The sequence below is a fragment of the Perca flavescens genome, chromosome 3, assembly GCF_004354835.1.
Source record: "Perca flavescens isolate YP-PL-M2 chromosome 3, PFLA_1.0, whole genome shotgun sequence".
Classification (NCBI taxonomy): domain Eukaryota; kingdom Metazoa; phylum Chordata; class Actinopteri; order Perciformes; family Percidae; genus Perca; species Perca flavescens.
Window position 1 is genome coordinate 31,665,446 of NC_041333.1, and position 26,978 is coordinate 31,692,423.

Here is a 26,978-nt window from a genome sequence, read left to right on the forward strand (position 1 = left end):
AAATGTAAAAATAGCTGTGGCATTTATGGACATCTAATGTGGTCATGTCTAAAAATCTCAAGTTTCTGGCTATCGGTCCAAAACGAGATTAAGAACATTTTTAGGTTTGATATTCCACTAAATTCATACCAATTTGTACTGGGACTGGATACCAATTTTGATCGTAGGTACAGGAGTCACTTTGTATGCTGCATGCCTCACAATACAACATAAATGGTTAGACGAAGATCCTCCTAATATTACAATGTGGTATGAAAAATGTATGTCCATCTTGCCATTGGAGAAATTATCACATGTACAAGAAATACGCTCGATGTTTTTGCAAGGGAAAGGTCCCCATTAGAATTATACATGAAAGAAGAATGGCCTAGAGTAATATGTATAAGGGTAGGAATTTGAAAAGTGACTGAAAAAGCACATGAAATATTTAATTTTGCACTGCAACTGCTAGTTTTATTTTACATTACTCTCTTATTTATTTTATTTTTTTCTTTAGGTGTTCGTTATTGTTTATGTCTTGTATCACTTGTGGTTCCTTGTATTGTCTCACATTAAAATAAAATCTTTAAAAAATAATAATAATAATAAAAATAACATTGGTATAGTTTAGATATATTTCTTATGTATGTAAAGTATTTTGAATTGCCTTGTTGAAAAGTGCTAGAAACTTGCCTTGCCTTGGAGCAGAGTATAGAGTTGCATATAGGAGGAGCTGCTTGTTCTGGAAGTTTCTTTCCCCACTGTACATTTGTAGTTGAGTCTGTCACCTAACATTGTCTATGCAGAAAAGGAATTAGACTTTTACTTCTGAAATTCTTGACACCTGAAATAACTTCACCAATTTTTGCAACTCTACAGGGTGAGCACTGATTTAGACGTACATATATAATGGGCACACTTTTCTTCATGGCCATAGTGTCAAAAAGAAAAGAAAAATGCCCATAAGCATGGATTCGTCTGAAGAAGCTGCAGCTAAAAAACATTGCCAATGGTCATCTAAAGCGTGATTTATGCTTCTGCGTTAAATCTACTTCGTGGCCACGTAAGTAGGTACATGGAGACACGGACCCTACGCCGTAGCCTGACGTGCACCTCTTGAAAAATGTAACTACACATTGCGGCGACGCGCGTTGCTCGGCTGTGGCTTGGTAGCGTTGCATTTCCCCTAGTCTCGCTTTGCCAGACCATCCTCCACAGCGCTACGAAGCGGAGGAGGGTCTGGCTAGTCCACACAGCAAATTGTCGTGCGTGAGAAAACTCAGATTGGACAGATAGTCTAGCTAGCTGTCTCAAATTACCCTGCAGAGATCAACAATAGTCCTCATAAATCCACACAAAGAAAGCGGAAGGAAATGGAAAAGTAGTGCATCCGGCGAAATTTCTTGCGGCACCTGTAAAAATACTGATTCTCCAAAGTTCAGTTAAAAAAATCTTTAGAACAATATGCAAATTAATCAAAAAAAAATAATCGTTAGAGACAGCCCTACTCATTACTGATGTTTTTCATTGTTGTTCAAGAGAGTGTCTATATTTTTCACTCAACGTTTGATCTGTCAGCTTGTAACAATACTTTCTTTGACTATCATATCAAATTGAAAATGTTGCCTTCACGACAACAGTGGTGTAGCTGTTTTAAGGAGCTGTGAGGAGAAGGATTAGCATTAGCTGCAGCAGAAGTCTGGTGGATCATAGCCAGAGGAGAGAACGGCGAGTGGGGTCTGACAAAAAGCAGGAGGCCTAAAGTCAGCCCGGCCCTGGGGCGAAAGCTGCACTCCACAGGGATACAAATACACTGAACTCAAGCTCAAGTCTCTTCTGATAAACAATGAGTGAGAAAACACACACATGTTGGCAGCACACATGAGCATACATGAAAATACATGCAGCAGCAAAAGTGCTTGTTTAGGAGACGTTAAAGCCACAGGCCTGTTGTACAAAAGGATCCTTTGTTCTGTTACAACACACACACACACACACACACACACACACACACACACACACACACACACACACACTGAAAACACACAAAACCATACACATACACCAAATAACATGATTTGTCCAAGAGGCTACAGGTACAAGGCTGTCTGGGACTGTTGGAAGTCTGAAATTTGCATCTATCTCATACATCTGTGATGTCTTACTGGAGTACATCTACACTGCATATCATCCTGTACATGCATCTATTATTTCATTATAGAGTGAGTGTGTGTGTGTGTGTGTGTGTGTGTGTGTGTGTGTGTGTGTGTGTGTGTGTGTGTGTGTCTGTGTACACACTAGACAGAGCGATTGTGAGTGCATGATGTACGAGACTCGGGTCACCTTACAGCAGGTTCTGTCAGGAGGTGAAGATGAACTGTTAAGAGCGAAATGTCTTTCTGTGTCAGCATATCAGTCTGCCAGCCTCCCCCCTCCTCCTCCCTGCCGCCCTTCAAATACAAAAACATACACTCCATTGTATGTTGATGGAGATATCCTAGAAATATGCAGGTATATTACAGTATACAGTATATACAGTGTATCAACATTTTAATTACAAACTTACTACAAAAAGCTATCATTAAATTTTGCACCATATAATTAATCGATTAAGATCTTCATTGAGTAGATTGGCAGAGTCTACGAGCCACTGCAGTGACATTTGACTTTGTGGGAGTTGGATTTGCAGGGAAATCTGCCAAATTGGTTTCAAGCAAAAAGAAAAAAAACAGTAATTGAATGACGTCAGAGCACAGAGCATAAACTTAAAGCATTGAAAAACGTAACTTCAACAAGTATTTTTCTATTACGTTGAATATCCATGAGCGACTAAGCAACAGTCAAAGTTGATATTTGATACAAACACATTCTTAGGTCAAACATTCAGCAAATCTGCTTCATCACGGTTTGTGAGAGTTGTATAATCAGCTAGGTTTAGCAGCATTTTTCGTGTTGATGGAATAAATATATTGATTCCAGATCCATGTTGAGCATTAGTCAAGGACAGAAGCACTGACGAAAAGACTAACTGAAAGGACTTAGCTGTGGAAATTCCATTTCTTGGTTTCACCATATCTGTATTCAGACTTTAAAGTTACTATATGTAACTTTTTAATGTTTCTGAAACTGTGTCATTTTTCCATCTCATGACCATGAAGGACCTGTAACAGCAAACAAGACTAACCGTGAAAAGAACGCTATTTTATAGTTTTTATTCATGCCTTTGCCCGGGTCCGATTTTTTGCGCAAAGTCACAAAATGATTTAGGGCAGGTAGAACGACTCTACAGTAACATATTCTGACGGGTCACAGACTTCTTTGTAACACCGGAAAAGCCTATGCAGTATGGTAAAAGGTAGCAGGACATTTCTTTATGTAGGTCTAATTGTAATTTTATTTTATTTTAGAAATGATCTGTTGTAGTTATGGCTGATACTGGGGCAGGACCATCCCAGAAAAGAAGGAAATTAAACAAAGAACAACTAAAAGCTAAAAGGGAAAGTACAGACGACGGGTGAAACCGAGTCAATATGTATGCCCTCAGGTATGTAATATGTCTATTTCATTCATAAAATAACTTTACAACTGACGGGTGGTTATACGTCAGTAGCCAACATTAAATTACACCCCCCTTCCATTTTGCGCCCGGTTTTATTTATTTTCAGGCCGTGTTTGTGTTGGCCTACTATTTTTTATTTCCCTTGTCCCCCCTGTAAAGCGTCTGTGGGTTTCATGAAATGCGCTGTATTGATCCAAGTTATTATTACGTTGGTTGCTACAACAATCTCTTAATGCTTTGGCTCGTGACACAGTGACAGTGATAACCGGTTTAGCTCACGAGACATCCAAAGTAGGCTAAGTTACCATATGCAACACTTGAAATGCAACGATGCATCTGTAACTTATTGTCTTATTGTAAATGAATGATTTTCTGTATGAGAAAAACATTTATCGCAACTATATGACCTCCTGGTAACGCTAAATCAGTAATACACAGTGGGTAATACAGCACCGTAAAGAAAAGACCTTTACGACAGCAGGTGTGGTAAAAACACTACCCGCTTTAGTCCAAAGCAGCTGCTAGAATAAACACAAACTGAAGTTGCATATAGCCACTTTAATAAATGGCTTTTAGGAAAAACTGAAAACAGGTATTGTCCTTAATAATGTAGGTATATGCTAAGCAAAGGTCTTTTTAAATTGCAGTACTCATTAAGAACTAATATTGTATATTGCGGAGGTCCTCCGACTGTCAATAGATAATGTGCCTCATTATCTCGTTGAGTAGTCTACTAAATCAAAAAGAATATCATTCATCTGGCTTTTAATGGAAAGATTTGATGTCGAAAGACAACTTTTTCCTCTCTAACAAGAACAAAATAATTTGCCATAGAAGTTTTTTAATGCTCTATAGTGTCACAAACTATTGACAATACATTTCATCTATGTGCAGCTTCAAACCACTGGACCCCTATTGAAACATACTGTCTATGCACAAGCAATATCAGCACTTTAAAAAGAGACACAAATCAAATCACTGTAGCTTTTATTCCCTGTTGGTGTATCAAAATAGCACGAGCGTGGCTGTGCTAATAATATAGATGGTAAAATACATCTGGGAATACATTACTGACAATCAAAAAAAGACCATTTACAACAAGAGTGTGAGGTAACACCTCTCTGTCTGACTGTCTGTCTGACTCTGTCTGGTCCTCTGTCTTATTTTTCTTTTGCTGCCTGCCCCACCCCGTTCACACACAATCTCTCTCTTTTTCATGTAAAAACCCAAGAAAACGATCTAATACGCATGTATATGGATGTACCCAGATTAATTTAAAAAATAGTCTAACATGACACGCAAATAAATCTGGGCTCTGGACAGCTGTTCTCAGTCTGTAATTACCTTATTTGACACTCAGTAGATGGTATTTGCTTCCATGTATTCGCACCCGCCCCCACACAAACACACAAGCAACAAACCCATATGCTTCAAACCAAAGGTGCACACACACACATACACACACACACACACACACCTCTGCATCCACCCTCAGTAGCTAGCTCCAGTGTATGAGACGTAAGGAAGACGGTCATAGAGAAGGTCAGACAGACCGAGACAGCCCCCTAAAATTAACAGCTCAATCTTATTAATATTGAATTTTTATTATTTTGTTGCTAATTAAGACTCACTGTTTAAATTGTACTGGCAATTATAATGTGTTTATATGCATGCTCTAATGTTCCAGTTAAACCCTTTTTGATACCATTCATGGCTGGCATTTTTCAACAATAGCTATTTAATGGATTTGCTTTCTGTAATTCCTAAAGTAGTTGTCATTATTAGCAGAGCGTGCCTTTGCACAAGAGATTCACAGGAAACGATGCAAACACGTACTAGACATGATTGCATGCATGCATTTTATGTGAAAACAGAATATTGTATTATTGTCAAAAAAACATTTTTAATTAAAAAAATGTCTGCAGAGACGTCCTAGCCTACACATCATATTCTACTGACTTAAGTAAACATCTTTTTGGTACAGATCCCCGCAAAAATCACAACATAATCATTTCAGTATGTTTTTCAATGACAATAATGATGTAATGTGCTCTATCCAAACAGCAGACATACAAAGCTAGCGACTAGCTGGTGAATATAGTAGAGTGTTTAACAGGCGCAGAGCCAAATATTTTTCTCAGGAGTTGGTAGAGACCAAAGATAGAGCTAAAAGAGAGTAAATATTGGATTTATATTCGCCAGGTGACAAGAAACATAAACGCATTCAGTGTATCAGTTAATTACTCTCTTTCAAACTGTGTCTAATACTTTAGACCCCAAATCAATTCATGCTATGGTGAATCCCTTTCATACTTTTACTGCACTGTAGCAAGACGATCAATGTTTCAACGTGGACAAATACTGTACGTCTGCTCTGCTCGCGCTCATCAGCACAGAATCCACTTTCCTCCACAGTTCTGCATGAAAAGTTTGCTTCTTAACTTCTCGAGTTATTAGATGTGACTAGCTCATTTTTCATCTTGACAGCTTCATTAAAGCACTGTGAAAAAGCTCAAAATATTTATGTGTGTGTGTCAGTATGTGTGTGATCACGAATACAGTTTCCTTGCCCATTTCCCTAAAGTCCGCTCATCCCTATGGCTATTTCAAAAGCAGTTTCTTTTTTGACTCGTCTTTCTTCCCATCTCTCTTTCAATAGCTCCCTCCTTCACAGCCATTGTCCCTTTATCCTCCGTCATCCATCTCACCGTGCTTCATTACCTTTTACCCTTCCTATCAATTTCTCTACATTTCTACCCCTCCTCCCCGGCCTTCCTTCACCCTCCATCTTTCTTCTACTCCTCCTCCATGATACTTTCTCTTTTTTCACCAGGGGAAAAAAACAACAACACTTGTCTGCTGGCTGCCGGTTTGTCTCCAGCCTCTCCAAACCTTTCCCTGCTTTGGTATTGGTTGGCTGGAGCATCTGCTGTATTGGTATTGGCTGGTTCCAGCAGGTGAGGCATAGCTGTGACACTTAATCAATGCCCTGCAGTGGGGGAAGCATGAGCAGAGACAGTGCAGCAGCAGCCGCAGCCGTCAGCATTGGCAGCTCTCCATGAAGCTGAGCATGGGGATGGCATGCCCTTCAAACGGCCGGGAACAGCAGGAGGAAGACACACATGCACACACACACAGACACACACACACAAACACACAAAAAAAAGCCTGCAAATTACGTTCTTTCCCAAAATGTCCGCACCTTTTCTTTCTCGCAGGCAAACGCTCAACTTCTCACAATGGGAGAGCGACTGAGAGAGTGGCAAACAGGCATGGCAGTACTTTCTGAAGGTCAAGAAGAGGCTCAGATGACACATGCACACACACAACAACAAACAAACTGGAGAGGCTGCCAGATGCATGAAACAGAGGATATCATTATCTCTGATGTCCATCAATTTGCTTAGAAATTACAGAAAAAAAAGTTGTTCCTTAAAACTCCAGAACTTCCCAAGAATCATCCGTTTTTTGAGTTTTCTTCTGCATCAAAGTAGTCTATATTGACGATGTTTCTTTAATGGGATTGTTCCGTTGCCGCCAAAGGTTCCGCCGGATGGCCCTCATTTTCAGTTGGACGTCCCCCACCTTCTGCTTTCTTTGTGTTGGCAGTCTAAACTCCTGTCGATTCGGAAAACATCCTCCGAGCTATAACCGACATTGAAATTATATTCATCTTTTTTTTTTTGGAGTAAAATTCTCATCACACACTCAACAGCCATTTTAATTCCAGAGCTCGCCTCCCTATGTGCACATGTTCCTCCAAAACAAGTTCCTTCCCGAGACTATTTTGCAGAGGCACCATACCTGCATCCGGCGCCTAGCGCCGCCCAAGACGATTGTGATTGGTTTAAAGAAATGCCAATAAAATAGAGCAAGTTTTTCTCCTATCCCGGAATGTTGTGTTGCCAAGCCAGACCTTCCTCCGCAGCACTGTAGAGATAGGTCTGACAATTCAAGACTAGCATCAAAGTAATCATACCAGTGATCTACATTCCACCACAGACGAGTACAGAGCCTGCCCTGTCTGATCTTTGGGAACTGAAAAAAACCTGAACCATAGGAAGTTATGCCTGACTTCCATCAACACATTGACTGAGCCACAAGGGGAATAAACACTCTGGATCACTATTACACGCCATTCAAAATGGCTACAGAGCAGAAACGCTAGCTGCGTTCTTGAAGAGCGACCATGCTGACATCTCACTGAGGTCAAAGTATGTAAACAAACTATGGCGCATGCCCCCCAGTGGCTGAGGACATGGTCAGGCCAATCAGAAGCCACCATACAGTCTGCACTGCTCGACGCAGTTCGGAGCACATTCCACACCACCATTGTCGATGTCATCAATGACATCCGTGGATGCACTGAGTCGGTGGTAGATTTAATTTGAAAAACAACAGAAGCAATTGTACCCAAAACTCATTCCACAACCAGAAACCATGGATTACCAGAACCATCCAGGAGGCCATAAACACACACTGCAGCCTGGAAATATGGACAATTAGGAAGCAGCAGCCTACAAAAAAAGAGCAATTAAGGAGGCAAAAAAAATGGACTACAGGAAGAAAGTGGAACTACAATTCCAGAAGGGTAATCAGCATGTGGCAAGGTTTAAGAACTATGACAGATTACATACCTGAGTAATACTGTATGTCCATCTGGTGAATATAGGTCCAATATTCACTGTTCTTTTAGCTTTATTTTTGGTCTCTATCAGACAAAAAATAGAGATAGAAAAATACAGAGAAAAACATCTGACTCTTCAGCTGCGAATTGCTCCACTGTGTTCATCAGCTAGTCACTATGTAACTGTGTCTGTGTGCTGTTTGGTGCTGAGCAGGTAGTGTACAGTGGGTTTAAATAGCTTTTTCTTTGAAAACAGCTGCCTGCCTCAGACGAAAACAACGCTATGAGGGTGGTGAGAGTGAACCAAGACAGTAAAGTTGCTGCAGGACGGATAACAAAAAGCTGAAACTCACTTTAAAACTAAAGCCAAAGAAAGCTGCAGATTCATCTGATACTTCTCTGTAAATTCATCACAACAAGCGAACCCTTTCACATTGTAATTTGATATTTTGTTATTGTAAAACATCAATTACTGTACAGCTTCTAAAATTAGGATAAAATATTTTGATTGAGATTAGTAGCTATGGATGGTTGCAGATAACTCAGCTTTCATTTTCGCAGGTTTTCAAAACAGCTGCCATCATATCAACGCTGATTCATCATCTAAATGTGTGCTGGGTTACAGCCATTTCGCAGCAGAAATTGGCAAGCAATACCAAATCCATTAATGCAATTTCATTCTGGAAAGATAAAAATACACCCTATATACTACAAACTCCTTTTCACTGCTTCTCCTTCTCACCCTTCCCGCCCTGCTCGTCCTGTCTCAAACACTCCTTCCACATCTAGTCCTCCTCCCTAACCCCTGTCCTCCCCTTGCTCTCCCCGCCCTCCTCTCCTCTCTCATGAGCCCCGTGCAGAGCCGGCAGGCCCCCCACGTCGCGAGCCTATTAACAGACCTTGGTCCGCTGTAATGATGCCTCTCCTTATGTCTGTGCAGCTGCTGCAGTGCTGAATAGTGAGGATAAATGTGGGATCCTCAACATCCGCATCATTGTTTCACTGCCACTCTCTGCTGTCGGGTGTGGTAGACAGAGGAGGGGAACGCTCCCATTGGGTTTTTCCATCCACATTCATTTCATTTCTAAATGTTGTTAAATGGCTTAAGCTGATATCGGCTTATATCAGTATATATCAGCTTCACCCTTGATATGTTGGATGTCACGGTGTGTCATTATTTGTAGTTTTTAGTGGAGATATCAAGAATTCTTTGCAGGAAATTGTTATTTTATCACTTTCCACCATGAAAAAGACAACACCAGTTCTGAGGGATACTTAAGATGTTTTTTAAATGAAAAAAGTCATACATAGAATAAAAAAGCTAGGAAATTATACAATCAAAACTCACAGAATTTGACAGCCATAATCCTAACAAATAAGCGACTTTCTATTAATTAAACGAGTGTGATGGATTAAATCATACTAGCCCGAGCAATGCCATAATTCGTTTGACTCGTGAATCTAGTGAAATGTAGCCAATAATAAGTAATACTTTGCTTGGTGAACAAATTGTAATACGGGAATTCTGTACGAAGACAGAAAGAAAGAAATGATGCTGGTGTTGGACTAATGTTGGCTCTCCTCCCACTAGAAGGAGTCCATGAAATTCTTTTGCAACAACAAACAAAACGTATGTGTTTTTGCACATTTGTATTTGTATCTGTGTGTACACTGTGTGTCCATGTTCTATTGGACAGCAGACAGCTGCTGCAGGGTCCATCAGTCAGCTGCTGTATTTATAGGGTGATGAGTACAGAACGCTAACAGCTGCATCACACAGGGACAGAGACAGAAAGTGAGACAGAGAGGACACAGGAACCTGACATGTTCAACACTCTTCTCTTCAGTTCTGCCAGTACTCCAAATGACTGTAGAACCTGTGCAAACTACATATATGCACAGTATTTCAAACAGCCTCTTGTTGGCACATCAAAGGCAGAGAATGCAGGGGAGACTTATGGGACATGTCCACTGAAGCACTGAGGAGGATAAAGTGGCAGTTGCAAATAAAACATTTGAAAAAAAGGAAAATGTCACTGCTTGGAGTGATACACGGTAGATGCCGCTGATTCTGAATGGAGCGTTCATTGTGAAATACTGTAGCTTTCCCTGCCATGAACAGTATGCTTCCTTCCCCCATGAGTTTGGGCATGGGCATGTTAGTAGAGCAGTAGCAAAGATGCTGTATGGATTACAACCACAGTGTGTGAAAATGAAAAAATAAATAAAGTGAATGCACAAAAAGAAGCACTGTATCAAAGTAAACATTAGCTAGAGAGTACAGTATGTGTAACCAAGTATAAGGTGTAAGCAATATTCTGAATCGTATTGTTGTTGTGAATCTGTGTTGTCTCTTTTCTCACATGCTGTGTTAATACCTTACAGTGATAATGGTCTCGATAACACACCTCACACTGTGACACAGACCACTACCAGTCTGTCATCCCAAAACCTCAAATTCTCTCCAACACACTTGCTTTCATCTGCTCAACTTTAAAAAGGTATATGACACATGGGTACTTACAGATCACTGCCAGGGGTCACCTGTAGGTTCCAGTCTGCTGTCCTGGCAGCTCCTGAGGACAGAAATAGATGAGACAGATTAATACCTACATAGAGAGACACTATAACTTAGCCAATTGGGAGGATTATTCTGATGGTTAGTACTTAAGTAGATGAAGGTAAAATGTTGAATTTCAACCAATTAACTGAAAGCCTGACCTGCCTGTGTGTCTTATGACTAAAAAAGACAAACGGTGGTGTCTTTTTATACCAACCGTCTCTTCCCTTTTCTTCTCCTTGCAAATGTGATGGGTTTTAAATTACAGTAGCTATTGGTCTAATGTTAAACGCATGTTGGAATCACTAAACACAGGCCTTAAGGTGGGCCCTGCTTTGACAGCCGTTTTGACAGGGCATAAAGTGCTCATTTATGCTTTTTGGCTTTTTCCCTTTCCTTTATTGTGTTATGTATCTTTTTTGTGCACGATATAGGTTTACAAAGTGAAAAAGTCCAAAGTCCACCCCAAAGGGACTTAACATCTCCAACAGAAAACACTGTTCACAAACTTCTCCAAACAGCTCTATTGTAGTCCAGCCTTTACTTCCGTGACGAACGTGCGTCACTTTGTAACACACGTTATAATGCTCGCCTAGCTGCTAGCATGGCACGCCCTCATACTCTGCTTCTGACTGGCTAGTAGTCCTTACTGTGTGCATGTGCGGCTCCCAACAAAGATGGAATAGAAGTGAGATGCCTCAGTCTGTAGCTAAAACAGAGAGCTCAACACACAGGGTGAAAAGAGGAGCTGCAGCAATGTGCAGTATGACAAATATATGGTGCTTTATGAAAATTAAACCACATAAACCTATTCTGGATCAACCTCTAAATACAATTATGAACCTGAAAATGAGCATAATATGAGCACTTTAAGTGTGTCCAAAACTAGTGTTAAGACCCTCCTTATTTCAGTTTTGTATATGTATGTAGCATATTCCTGAATGAATGTTACCACACAGAAAATCTGTGGCTAGGTATATTCTAGCATAGAAAGCTGTACAGTTTGCACCAATAGTGGGAGAAAGGTATAATTCCCAAGTAGCTAATTGTCTGTATCTGGGCAAGATTAGTCTGGCCCTGGGAGTTGAGTGACCTTTGGGTGGCAGATGTTTTTCGGAAGAATGTGGCCAATTGTACAGACGGCATTTAAACCTGACTGAGATCTGATCATGTGAGCCAAGCCTTCTCCGTATGTGTTCTGGCCGATGCCATCACATTCCAATTGCATTGCCTTCTTTGTGAATTTAAACCTGCATTAACATGATTTTTCCTGAGATGAAATCTCCAGATAGATTGAGGTTTATACCAGGGGTAAATGAAGAGTGCTGGACAGTAGTGTCCTCATTGCGGTCACAAGACTTTTCTATGTTGTCTGTATCAAATTCTTTGTACAGAGAATGGGAACAGGGGTTTAAGGTATCCACACCCTCAGACTGGAATTTATTGCAGGTGATTAAAATGATATTTTGGATGCATGGCATGTACTGCAATTTGTTCCTTGAGATGTAACAATAATGTCTGTTCTTTGGTTTTGTGTTTGTTAACAATCACTTGTTTGTATATTGTGCTGCAGCTTATGATGACCAGGACTCCCTTGATATTTTTAACCTCAATGGAACCTATCCTGGTTAAAGAAAGGTTGAATTAAAAAAGGGGGTCAAATGTATCCTGTGAGAAAGGACTATAGCTACAAAGAAGTAAGGGCACACCAAACCAATCCGCTGGATCGGGGCCAATCGTGACCTTATCACACAGATCAGGTATCAGACAGATATGACTGATCTACAAATAAATGATTACTCAAAGCCTGTACACACTACAGGAACCATTCACTTTTTACACACCGGTGGCCGAGGCTGCCATTCAAGGTGCCACCTGCTCATCCGATTAATATTCATACAAATTCACACCCTGATGGCGCAGCATTGGGAGCAATTGGGGGTTCAGTGTCTTTCCCAAGGACACTTCAACATGTAGACTGCAAGGCGATTGAACCTGCCGATTGGTAGACGACCACTTTACCACCTGAGCCACAGCTGCCCAAATACAGTTTCTTTGTCAATGTAATTATGGAATTCAGTGTCATTCATCAAGCCATGGACATTTCAAACACAGTTTTTAGTACCACAGCAATCCCTGCCCTCATATTACCTTACATCAAAATTATTCCATTGAGTTCCACACAGTGGGGTGTAGATTTTAAATTTGGGAAAAAGAGAGCAGTTGTATTGGATCGGTGATAGGTATGAGAAGATAGCCTGTGTTGAAGTATTGGCATCTGGAGAGAGAAAGTCACAACAGTACATCCCTACAAATAAAGCTTTCTTATTGAAGGCAAAACCAGAGCAAGACATTCTCTGCTGCTTCCTGGCAATTACAACGCTGCATGCAGATGTGGCGGCCAGCAGCTCCCATGAGCTTTGCTATATTTTTGTTTTAATTTGACAGATGACTAGATTGCCTATGACAGAGATACCAATAAAATAAAATGGATAGAAAGGCCATTGAATTGTTTGCCGTGATCATTTGATTGGTACACAACAAAATGGCGATTATTGGTAGTTGTCATGATGACAATATGCATCAGTGGGGCTGTAAACTGTGTCGCAGATCGCTGGGAGAAGAGCAACCCAACGCAGCTCGGTAGACCTTCTTGGAGCTGCGTGGGAGTGAGAATGAGGGACAGTTAGACCCAGCAGCAACGGTCGGTGGACCGATAACGTTAGACCCAGCCCGCTGTTCAGCTCATTCTCTGTAACTAATGCAGCATGAAAGCACGGTGGAACCAGTTAGCCAGCCAGCCACTGGCCGACCTGTTAGTTGGCTAACATTAGCTTGCCAACTCCACCTTACCCCCTCGCCACATTGTTCACAGAAAACGAGTTGAATAAAGCGGTCACTCATGTGAGGAAGCAGTGTGCTTTGGTCGGATGAAGTATTATATATATATGGTATAAGTTAATTTGACTCATTTGGCGGCTGGCTCTCTGCCTCGTAACGTTACTACTCCACTGCTCGTTTGTCCGTTACTGCAAAACCTCACCTCCGCGACTTGCCGAGAGTCTGCTTATATGGAAGTTCATACGTTACCATGGTACACATAAAAATGGCTAATGTTCTGAACATTCTGCTACGTTGATTTGAATTGACATGAATTGACTTTCTATCCATTATATTTCTATGTGAGATACACTTACCAACAGTGTTTCTGTTTTCCTTCTAATGCAAATTTAAAAAATGCACAACAGAAATACTGTTTTTGTTTTGCTTTTATGAAGGCCTGTGTTGTACAATGACAAATGAACATCAGACCTTGAAAATGAAAGAAAAGTGAGCCAACCTTTGAAGGAAAATAATGCTTCATGTGGAATTATTTGCAGATTACAGGTACAGCCTAGTGGGATCATGACTTACCACTACTGTATTTTCCACCGGGCGCGTCTGTGCTGCGTTCCAGAGACGCCACAACCGCCTCGCGGCCATTCAAGTCAATGCTTGATAGTGAAGCGGCTCTCCGCTCCGCTAAAGATATGCGATAGGTCTATTTCCACGCGAGCCAGAGGGCATTCGGACAGCCGGGCAGGAAGTGAAACAGGTAGACGTCATTTACGTCTCCTCTACAACACCATGGACGACGAGAGATTTATTTTGCAGGTGGAAAAACACAATAAACGTCACAAATCCTTTTTAAAAAGGACAACGTTAGAAATGATAAGGCATGGATTTAAATTTTCAGGAGTGCTTGGAGTGGAAGGTAGATGCTGGCTAATAAACGTGATTGTTCTTTCAAGTATTTGTAGAGACAAAATCTGTGAGTCGGGCAGTCAAGACGCTCTGCTTCTGAGACGCTCCCGGTGTGGTATGGCGCATGGCGGGGGACGAGACAAAACCGCAGTGCAGCCGGAACGCAGCACAGTGGAAAATGGGAAGTGAGGTTGCCTTAAATCCCCAAATTATTCACAAGTTAGAGAAAGGAAGGTAAATTAGGTTATATCAAGGTGCCCTGCAGCAGGGTTCTGAACCCCTGACTGCTCCTGCAGAGCTGGTACAGACTGCGTGCAGCTATAAAGGTTTGAGGCAGAATGATGCTGTAAAAGAGCAAAACATTAAGTCAGATTTCACTGCCTAAATAAAAGTTGTAAACAAATTAATATTGTTAATACTCATCTTTTCAAAGTCATAGGCCTGCTGACGGGGAGTGGATATTTCATTAAAGACAGATTTACTTTGTGTACAGTAGTTTATAATTCAGTGCACCATGGTCATGGCGGTGATGCTAATTGATTTCTAATCACAGACTGCGCCTCTGTGGAGGACACATCCTATCAAATGAGTGCGGCGCCTTGTTTACAATGTGTACAAGAGTCTTAATGAGGCTGATTACAACCATGTTGCTGCTACCGATGACGACTGCAGCACAAAGACAAAGGAAGCCAACGAGAAAACGACTGCTCTGGATTTCAGTCGGATCCCGTCCTGGTGTATTCCATTAAAATAATGACAGATTCTATCATCCTACATTGCTTAATTGCCATACGGTCAAAAGTTGGCTTTGAAGCGCTTTAAGAGGTTGGCAGAAACAAAGAAAGAGACAGAGAAAGGGAGAGATAGAGAAAGAGAGAGAGAGGGAGGAGTGGTTCATCCTGAGTTTGAGCTCAGCTGTGATGTAACGGTGGACGATGGCTAAGCCTGTGCCGCAGTCAATATCCTCAAATGGCCTCAACTCCCTCCCCCCTCCTCCTCCTCCTTCCTTTTCTGTCTCTGCCTCCTTTCTCTTTCTCCCCCACCCCTCCATCCTTTTTTTCCTCTCTTCGTGCTAGTGCCATTTATCTCCTCCACACCCTATCTTTCTTGCTTTTTTGCCTAAAAAATCTAATCCAACTACCCTGTTATTGCCTCATGCAGACTCTAATAGTATCTTCTCTCCTCTTCTTCCCCCCTCTCTTGATGTCAGCTTGTGCATGTATCACTGCCTCTGCTCTCCTCCTGCCTAGGATCCCTCCTCTCTTCTCAGTCTGCAGCACTGACCTACAGACATACACACTTAGAGAATAATATGTCCCGCTATATTCCCTTCAGTAGGACTCTGGCGGCGTGAAACGCGTTAACACGTTGCAAAGTGTCCACCCCCACAGTAAAGCTGTTTATTGGATAACCTAACTGCTTTTAATAACAGTATATCCCCCAGACGTATTTAGCTCTACTATATGTTTATGGCCCCTTCACACATCTCAACCTCTCCCTGCACCACTCTCATCATCGCTCACCTTTTAAATTCCCTCCCTGCTCATTTTCTTTCTCGCTTCCTTGCTACCTCTGCTCTCTCCTTGTGCTCGCCTGTCGAATCAGGTTTTTTGTGTTTACTGCTATGGTTGGAGACAATGTCGCTAATGCAGAAAACGTTACGTTTTAAAAGCTGACAAGCACCAGTTTATACGTTTAAACTGATTATTTAAAACGTCAAATAATTGAAAACCCTGTAGAAGCATTTTTGATGTTGTGTAACAATTTGATGTGTGTCTCCATACATTCCCGTATGTGTGTACTGTATACATGTGTGTGCCCATCCCTCTCTCCTCTCTCCTCTCTCTCTCGGACTGATGGAGGGTGGGGTAATCTGCACTGGTTGCCATGACACCAGACAGCCCTTGCTTGGCGAAGGCACGTAGCTTCCTCTCTGCTCTATTTCCCCGCAGCCCTCCACTCAGGAGTGTGTGTGCATCTGTGTCTGTGTGTGTCTATGAATCTGGGAGAGTCATATATGATGCACATGATGCACAAAGCAAAGAGGAAAAATAGAACATGGAGAGAGCATATTTACTGTTTCCATATGTTGAACTGAGGGGGAAATAAAGCAAACAACAGCTATCTCAAGGCAAATAAAGGTTTTCGATGCAAATATTTTAGATACATTGTACAGTGTTAAGTTTGGAAATTGCTACAATTACAAGATTCAAATTAGATATCCTTGTCAGAGGAAGACATTCTGATGAATTATAGTCTGGAACTTCATCCATTCCTCAGTAAACTCGGACACCCTAAAAAACCCAGTCAAGGACTCCTGGACTTGCATTAGACGTTCACCACAGATGCATACCACAAATCTTATTTTACGAACCGGGTTGTTTCCCCTCTTCGCCGTTTTTAATTTTTATTCTACCTCACTGTTGAGACAACTTGTTCTGAAACCCAAACTGTCGGGGGCAGCTGGGACTTTTGAGCATCCCAGCGTTTTTCCAGACACGCAGCATCCTGAATCACCTCATATGGAGTCGACTACAGGCAGTTGTATACGATTTTTCCTCAGTTTGTTTCTTAATTGTTACACTATACATGCATTGGCTTTAGGGAAACAATACTGCAGTTGAAACAATCACATCTATGACTGGCTAAAACTTATTTTTAGGCTTCACAAGTTCGGTATATGAACATATCGGTTGTCATTTCGCAGTTTCATTTAATACAAGATGTTTAATTCCTCCGGCAAATAGCTGTTCCCAGGCCTGATGCATTTACTTTTCTTAGTCTCAAAAGGCAATCACAGTATTTTGAACCACTCTCCTCCCAGCTCTTGGAATCCTAATAAAGGTGTCCATGCCAGCTCCTATCCATCTATCTATCTCCAGACTCCAGCCTAGATGAATAATTTATCAGGCTATATTTCCAGCCATCTGCTTCCCCCTCTCTCTCTCTCTCTCTCTCTCTCTCTCTCTCTCTCTCTCTCTCTCTCTCTCTCTCTCTCTCTCTCTCTCTCTCTCTCTCTCTCTGTCACTTGCTCTCCCTCCATCATTCTTCTTTTCCCTTTTCAGTAAAGTCTCTCGGATTCTGCTCTCTTTCTCGTGTGTGTGATCAATGACGGGGTTCCACATGCAAAATCCCAATTAGAAAACCTGCGAAATGTATATTTTTTGCATGTACATTATTATATTCAAGAAGCCTGCTGTTTTATTACAAAAATGACTCCATATTTACTGCTGGTAAACTGATGCTCTTTGCTGGACAACAGCAGGATGCACAGACTCTCTAATGAGAAGTCAGGGGAAGTATAAAAGAAGTCAGGGGAATTATATAATATAGAATTAATACTCATCCTGGATCAAATCATAAACCGTAATCAACATCTGCAACACTGCCTGTCAGAGCCCAGCAGAGGTCAGCCAAGTTCCTCTTTCCTGTCAGCATAATGAGCAAGCAACCACATGTTCCTCCAACAGCATCGTTTTTTATTATCTGCGTGCAACAATTACGCCAACCCGAGTAATTGACGATCCTCTCATGCTCGCAGCTACAGTACAAGGATCACAATCTAAGAGAAGATTAATATGTAATTGTTACATATATAGCAACTGGTTGATCACATGGCGTTTGGGATTTATGTAGGCAAATAAAAGCAGTCGGGGCAAACGCAAGGACGGTCTCAAATCACTGAAGAGACGGCAGGGAGGAGGAGACGGCAGGGAGGAAGAGCCGCCGGCCCAGCAGAAAGAAAGATAGGGAAAAGCTCCAGTTAAGGTTAATGTTAATGGAGAGAGGATCACAAGAGAGAATTAAGTCAGGCCGATGATGCAGAAGACAATGAGGAGGAAGAAAACTGTTCGTGTGCAGTTTTTGAACCACAGAAACAGGATGTATAAACTGAAGTGTGTATTTAGTGTGCAGAAAATAAAATCTGTTTTAATGAGTTTTGGTTGAGTGTGTTTTTAACCCTTCAGGTTTTGAAATCAGTGCTCATTTTCTACGAGTCAAATACAATTCCATTTGAGTTTGTTTATTTATGTACAGCAAGAAACCTATAAAAGAATAAAAAGTAAAGTAGAAAATCTGTATAGGTTCCTTGATATCAGTTAGGGGTGATCTATAGTTCAACATGATTACCAAGTATACAAAACAATATTATCATCATCCTTTAAAAAATATATATATTTAAAAAATACCATATTTACTCTAAGTGGATAACAACTGTACTAGAGATATATTGCATAAATGACCATAAAACACACAACATGCAATATTACAACCATTTGTTTTTGAATAAAATAGTCTTACATGTTTACCCATCTATGATTATGAAGTATAAGTATCCATTTTTTCAATAAAAAGCAGTGAATTTTGTATACTTTTACTTAAAAGTACTACTACTATAACAGTATTCTCAGAATGATTCCATCTCTTTTTTATATATATATATATATATATATATATATATATATATATATATATATATATATACATACATATACATATATACATATATACATATATATATATATATATATATACATATATATATATATATATATATATATATATATATATATATATATATATATATATATATATATATATATATATATATACATATATATATATATATATATATATATATATATATATATATATATATATATATATATATATATATATATATATATATATATATATATATATATATATATATATATATATATATATATATATATATATATATATATATATATATATATATATATATATATATATATATATATATATATATATATATATATATATATATATATATATATATATATTAAAAACACACTACCAAAAGTCACTGTGTCAAAACTGACCCAATTCAATATAGCACCAACCCAATAATGGGTTAAATGTTTTGTTGCTGGTAATTGTGTACTTTAACTTAAGTAAAATTTGGAATGCTGCACTTCAGCTTATACCAGAACATTTCTACAATGTGGTATTGCTACTTTTTTTAAGCAAGAGATCAAAATACTTGTAGCATTGCTTGAATTCAGGCTGACACTGGTCTGCACCTCGCTGTGTCAAATTAATATAAAGATGTAAAACGGTCTATTCAAATGTAAATGCCTGAATTTGCTCTAATGCTGAGTTTGAGCGGATTTGCATGCAAAAAATGATCTGAAAGAGCCCCCCACATGCTCTCCTACCACACACACACACACACACACACACACACACACACACACACACACACACACACACACACACACACACACACACACACACACACACACACACACACACACACACACACACACACACACACACACACACACACACACACACACACACACACACAAAATGCTCTCCTCTGATCTATCTATATTCGTGCTATCCATGCTTATCTGCTGGCTGGCTGCTGACCCTGCAAGTCAGTTAGCTGGCAGCCTGACAGACAGACAGACAGACAGCCTATAAAACTGACTGGCTGATTTGCCGGCTGGGACGCGGTTGCCCCCGTGCAGCCCCTGCAGCACTAGCAGCATCTATTGCAAATATACAAACAGTCTCTGATTCCCTCAGACGTTCTCATTCAGCACGACCTGCGATGACCGGCTGCATGTATTTATAATCTGCTCTATCCTGCAGCAATTAAACCCCCTGAACCGTTGAAAACGGCACAGTCAGGGAAAACTGCGAGCAGCACGTCTGCTCTGGCCATCTTGTCACCGTGGTAATGAAACCGACGAGCGGCCAGATGCACTTGTAACCCTTTGCTTTCTGTTCCCTCAGACACCTCGCGGTGCAGAGACACTAAAGCCTCTGGCTCTCAGTTCCTGTTTCTAGGAACCGCAGTCCAAGCAAGGTGTGTGTATTTGAGTGCATTTGTCATGTTTTCATGTAGAATATAGTTAGTTACTACACCGACTACATGTTCTCAGTGTGGTGGTTTCACTACAGCTGCAGGTTTTCTCAGTTTGGATTGTGATGTGCCAATCAAGTAAGTGAACTAAACCAGAAAGAGGAAAAAAAAGAGACACAATCCACCGCTATGCTATGAAATGACTGTGATTTAAATGAAACAAGTGGAAAAAGGGAGAGAACAAGGGAAAGGAAAAGAGAGGGTGGGAGGTGGTGGGGGGAGGGTGGAGAGGGAGGCGATGGATAAGGATAGGATGAAAAAAGAGGGAGTAAGAAAAAAAATGAGGAGAAAGAAGAGGAGGAGAGTCGAGACAAGGAGAAGGAGCCAGGCAAGGCGGGGAAAAATAGAGAGAGTGGAGTGAAGGGGCTCTGGAGGGGGAGGTAACGGGGAGATGGGGGGGGGAGGTGGGGGCTGCTGCTGCTGCTGATGCTGGAGCACAGCGCGGCCAGGCTGAACCGAGTGAACTGCAGTGGAGGTCAAGGAGTCCAACATTCCTCTGGAACACTGTGTTTACACTGCGTAGCAGAGAGGAGGGGGGCGGGGGCCGAGAGAAAGGGGGTGCGCGAGGGGGACGACGCGGAGGGAAGGAAATCATCTCCCGGAGACACTCGTTTCAGGGGCGGGGGGTGTGTGCGTGTAAGAGTGAGGGAGAGAGTGTGTGTCGCTTATCCTGTAGCTGTATAGTGTGCTTCTAAAGCACCGGAGTAACGTGATCCCCCGTGATCCCCCGTGATCCCCCCCAACTCCCCCTCCTCTTTCCAACGCTATTTAAATCAACCATAAACTTCATCAACCTACAGCGACGGAAGGCCGTGTGGCACGTCCGTTATTGAAATCAAAGGAATTAAGCTGAAATTTGAAAAGTGTTGCATCATTCTGGATGGGATTTGACCTGCATTGATAATGTATGTAATTTCCAAACTTTTGAAAGTATGGAGGGGGTTTAATAAATCTTAAATAAATTTAAAAAAAAGTTTTTGTAGAGGATGGAAATGAAATGAAAGAAAAAAGGACAGAAATTGAGAGTGATTACTTGGTCTCCCAAGTATAACCTGATAATCAATACAAGATTTCAATCAAATAATAATTAAGAATACTTAACCAAAATGGTTATATATATTACGTTAATATTTCATGCTAAATAACATGCAGTTTTTGTGTTACCATTTTAAAGTCAATGCTGTTTCTTAAATTGTTTAGAAAGAAGCTAACAAACCTTTTCAGATTGCAGTCTTTTGAATTTCTGTCAATTATAATTTAAATAAGTAAGTTTGAAAGATTTGACTTGATTCATATGACAGAAAGATAAATACATGTAGTCAACACAAAGAAAAAAACTGTTTCTTAACTTTGAAAAATCAAGAATGGTTTGTACTGAAACTGTTCGCAAGAAAGTTATTATCATGAACATTTACTTTTACATTAATTTACTATATTAATTCAACATGAAAATTTATACATTTTACTGCTTAGAACAAAGTCAAATTATATATCAATTTTATACTTTTTTCCTGAGAACATTAACAAGTAATCTGCAACAGCAGTTTAATTCTAAAAACAGAAAAATCACTTAAGAACTTAAGCATTTTTTTTTTATTCAAATATCCTCGATTTTGCCATCAACCACAAGTTTTGTCTCATAAAACAGCAGCAAACCGGCGAGCAGTCGCAGGATACACTGTGAGCCCTACAATCATCTCCCATATCCTCCTGTACATACTTACACTCATCCCATTAAGATGTTTCCTTTCCCCATCTGCTGGTACAAAAGAGAAACTACAGTACAGCCAGGAACTGCACAGACTGCATGCAGACTGCTGACAGACAGACAGACAGACAGACAGACAGACAGTGCTATGAGACATTTAGAAATCACTGAAAGTCACTTCATCAGCTCTTAAGTATGTATGCCATATACCTATAATGTTTAATGAAAGTGGGAAATGTGGTATCTGTTATATACAATAACTGGTTTGTTTTAACACTGCATATTAAGGTTCATAATGAGAAAATAGTGCAATTTTGTCAAAGGTTATAATTTGTAACAAGACAGAAAATAAATGTAGTGTCTCTTCAAACTCCCTATTCTGTCAGTTTAAAGATACAGAAACCCGACCCATCCATATGAGATTAAGAAACTACTAAACATAGAAAAGTTTGTTTTTAAAAAAAAATAAAAATTACCATGTTCCGGCTGGTTATTTTCCAGACCACTTTGATACAAATATTACCAATTGAATCAGATTTAGCCGCTGACAATTCACACTCGGTAAATATTTTTTGTTTACTGTGACATTGAGGAAATTATCCCCGCTGGCATCAGTCAGAATGACATTTCAGCATATCAAAGCCGTACAGGAGACAATTGGCTGTCTGGGCTCCGGACTGAATAATCAATTTGTCCCCAGACTGCTGCATAGCAACACTCGTCGCAAAAGAGGGAAATATGCAGAGGCAACAACACCAGAATAAAGGTTTAGGGATGGGAGAATCTTTAACTACATTCAAATCGGACACATTTGTCCTCCATTCCATGTGTTTGAGCGTAATCATGACACAGCACAGGTTTTATTTCTGAATATCATCCATGTATGGTATACAGCTTCAGCATCAATATTCAACTAATCATTCAACACAGCTCTGCTTTGTACTCTCCAGTAAAATCACAGAGAGGCTGAGTCATAGGTTGAACGTTTGTCTCTGAGAGCTGACTGTCACTTGACAACAGACTGACTGACATTTGACCAAGATTTCCCCAAACCTTTCAAATGGAAAGACTGTTGCACAAATGCATGCTGACAGCAGGAAGTCATGTTACTGTAACCTTGTCAAAGCAACAGGGACATCTAGTATATTTTTAAAAGATCACGGGGCTGTTATCTGCTGTGGAATTAACTTCTTCTTCATGGCGGCCATGTCCCCCGCAATATTCCTTAAATTATAAATAATAATTGGAAGAAATACAAATACACACATACAGTATGACGTGTTTTTTGTAAAGCTGTTTCTGATAACTTTGTAATAAATGTGACTGTTTTAGAGAGAGAAAAATTTACAAATACAATAAAAGGAATTTTGCATTATCCACCAAAAAGTACTTTACATACCTGGTATCAGAATATAATGTACACTAGGTACCTTATCTCTTAACTAAGGTATCTTAACTCTGATGTGGCTGAAAGCCCCAGAGAAATTAAGTGGACAGTTAAATGAATAAATACAAATGTTTTTTTTTGTTTTTTGTTTTTTTATAAATCTAAGACTGGTTGGTGCTATTCAGATTCTTTACTTAAGTAAAAGTAACTCATACAAAAATATATTACAAGTAAAAGTACAGCATTCAAAAACCCTTTTTAAGTAAAAGTAAAGCAGCCAAGTACTAGCAGTATTAGCAACAAAATGTACTTAAAGTATCAACATGTAAAATAACTCGACATGCAGAAAAACTGATAATTTATCATGTATTGCAATATTAGATGTCACTGAAGTATCAATGCGTAAGCAGCATTTTACTGTTGTAGCTGGTTGAGGTAGAGGAAGTTTTATATACAATAATGTAGTTTAGTCCTGTGGTTCCCAACCGAGGGGTCTGGTCCCTGCAAAGGGTCACAAGATAAATGTGAGGGGTTTTGAGATAATTCATGGGATAAGAAAACCCCAATTTATACCCATACTTTTCCACATTCTATAAAAACAATTCTATATTATTTGGAAAACTTTAGCTCAAGAAGTTATTCAAATGCTAAATCTGAGAAGTTTAGACAGGGCTCCAACTAGTATTTATGGGATGGGTCACAGGCCAAAAAGGTTGGAAAACACTGGTTTAATCTTTAACAATGTCTCCTATTTTATAAAAGGCTTATTAAATGTTTTTAAAAAACCTAATCTAATAAGAAACTATAGCTGTCAAATAAATGTAGTGATGTTGAAAGGAAAACAGTTCACTCTGAAATAGAGTGGAGTAGAAGTATGAAATACTGAACCTCAATATTGTACTACTAAGTACTATTACTAAGTACAATACCTGATAGTGGTGTGATGGACCATATCTGTGGTCCATATGGATCAACAATCACGATTCGGGAAAGCATGTGAGCCGCGGCTTAATTGCAAAGTCTAAACATAATACTAGTGTGAAATACATTTTTACTGTTGCTGTCACTTAAAGTGGGCTGATAAATCTCCATGTAGGGTTGCCGTGAAAATATACAGGCAATGCAATTTTCTGTTCACATAAACGGCACATGTTCAAATCTGTTGTATGTTCATGTGTACGGAGCATATTAAAAAGCAGTTGATTGAGGCGGTAATCGCTACTGGACGAGCCGAGACTAGGGGGGGCTTAGAGCCGGGTACAGACGCTGGCTACAGAGCTCCATCCTATCAGTTGGTAGTTGAGTTACCCGAGATTAGGGGGCTTAGAGCCGGGTACAGACCCTTTTTTGTGCTGATCCGAAAATGAATCCGACCCGTGACTCAAAACCGTGATACGATCCGAACCGTGCGTTTTGTGATCCTTTGCACCCCCTAATACCTGAGTTAATGTACTTAGTTACCTTTAACAAAATGGCGCAATGTTACATCACTCAAAGACCAAGACACATACTCCAAAGTTTGCACCATCACTGGAGGCAACAGCACCTCCCCTGGGGTATTAACAACCAGCGCCACGGGGAGGAGGAGCTGCGCGGAACGCCACCAAGCTTGAAGCAGCCACGGCGCTAGACAGGCAAACAGCTTCATGCCAGACATCGGTCGTATTTCCCTTTTTCCATGTTCCCATCCCGCACTCCGGAAAAAGACGGAGGCCCAGAGAAAAGGTGGACAGACAAGGAAATCTGAGACAGAAGAGATGGGCGAGGTAGGCGTCAGATCAGAAACAACAATGGATAGCCACGGCTTTGACAATGCCTTTCCAACCCTGACACCCTGACACCCAGCCACCCCTCCACCCCCCACCTCCTGGAGAGCAAAGACCTTTGCTTTTTCTCCATGACAGGCAGAATTCTTTTGTCTGGGTCCGCCAGACACTGGCCGGACCCAGACAAAGGCAAGAGCACAGAGGGGACAGAGAGAATGACAGAGCGGACAGAGGGGATGGTGGAAGGGGGTGATAAAGGGAGGGATAGATGAATGGAAGGGGTAAGATCGGCAAACCGTGCTCACCTTTTGTCCGCCACATTCTCCCTCTCCCTGTCTTTGAATGTGTGTATGTCATTCATTTTCCGATTTTTTTGCACAGTAATCCAGCAACAAAGTTTTTTTTTTCCCCATTCTTTTTTTTTTTTTTTTTTTTTTAGTGAGGGACGCAAACGCCCACAGCGTGATGATCATTCATTTTGTATTTTCATTATTCGGTCAAGTTTGCGCCACAACTGCCAGGTGTTTTTCTTTCCCCCCTCCTCTCAATGCTGTCTGCTTTGTCCAGTGCGGTCCACAGTACTGGTTAGTAATGGCATTAAGAACAGCAGGAGAGGAGAGGAGAGGAGAGGAGAGGAGAGGAGTCAGGTGATATTGTTTAGTTGTGGGTTTCAGGGCTTTTCTTCTACTTTACCACCCAGTTACATCACCAAAAGTTCCCTCGCTCTTATCTTCCTGTTTTGTGTTCGTTTACTTCCACAGTACAACGCTTCAGAGTGCGTCAACTCTGTGAGAGTATGATTTTGGTAATAAGTGGGTCTTGTCAAACAACAACCACAGAAAGGAGTCAAATTTAAAACAACTTATAAGATCACAATCCTTTCAACCTAACAACATAGATACACACAAACGGGTAGTTAAGTAGAGATTCCATATGATTACCTGGAATAAAAATAGCTCACAGTAAGTTTTCACTCAGTATCAAGGTAATAAATATTATACTTTTCTTAATAATCAGTCAATAATCAATAATTTTGACATTAACAATGACTACATAGTAATAAACCTACAAAGATATATCACCCAGATATATCGCACGCCTCCTCTAGCCCATTGTCTTCAGCTGCCAAGATAACCCACCATATGCAACCTGTTCAGCACCACCAGGTAGATAAACACAGCTAAGCGAAAAAAAAGTCAAACATCTAAAGACATAAATATTTGACTCAGGAGATGGTGGAGACCAAAACAGAGCTAAAGGTAAAGTGAATATTGGTTTGCTGTGGTCATTAGATCATTGGTGTGTCAAGAATAGGCAATAGACCTGGAATATGGAGTACGGAGTAGCAATTGACAGGAAATGAGGGTCGCAGGCCAGGGTCCTAGTCAGGCAGAGGAAACATGAAAACTGGCCTCCTCTACCGAGTATTGTTCTAGCAAATGTCCAGTCATTGGATAATAAAACGGATGAACTCAGGAGCAGTATGACTTTTCAACAGAACACTAGGAATGCAACGTTATATTTTTTTTACAGAGACTTGGCTAAACCTTTCGATCCCAGAGTCGGACATTGTTCCTGAGGGGCTCTCCATTCACTGCCAAGACCGGACAATAGCATCGGGGAAGAGCAAGGGGGGAGGCATCTGCTTCATCAACAACCAGTGATAATGTGGAGATCATTTCTACGGGCTGTTCTCCTAACTTAGAGCACCTCATTATCCGATGCCGCCCT

The 26,978-nt window shown here is 40.5% G+C and overlaps 1 long non-coding RNA gene across 8 annotated transcripts in view; it reads right to left on the reverse strand.

Moving 5' to 3' along the window:
* The window catches only part of LOC114549958 (uncharacterized), a 105,612-nt gene that overhangs the window by 48,328 nt on the left and 30,306 nt on the right, over positions 1-26,978 (reverse strand). For 6 of the 8 annotated variants that reach the window (XR_003691635.1, XR_003691634.1, XR_003691627.1 and 3 more), the window contains one exon: positions 10,690-10,741. This is a non-coding gene — a long non-coding RNA (uncharacterized LOC114549958). Of the gene's footprint in view, positions 1-2,322; positions 2,430-10,689; positions 10,742-26,978 lie in introns of all 8 variants that reach the window. The other 2 variants (XR_003691632.1, XR_003691631.1) reach the window with 2 other exon arrangements.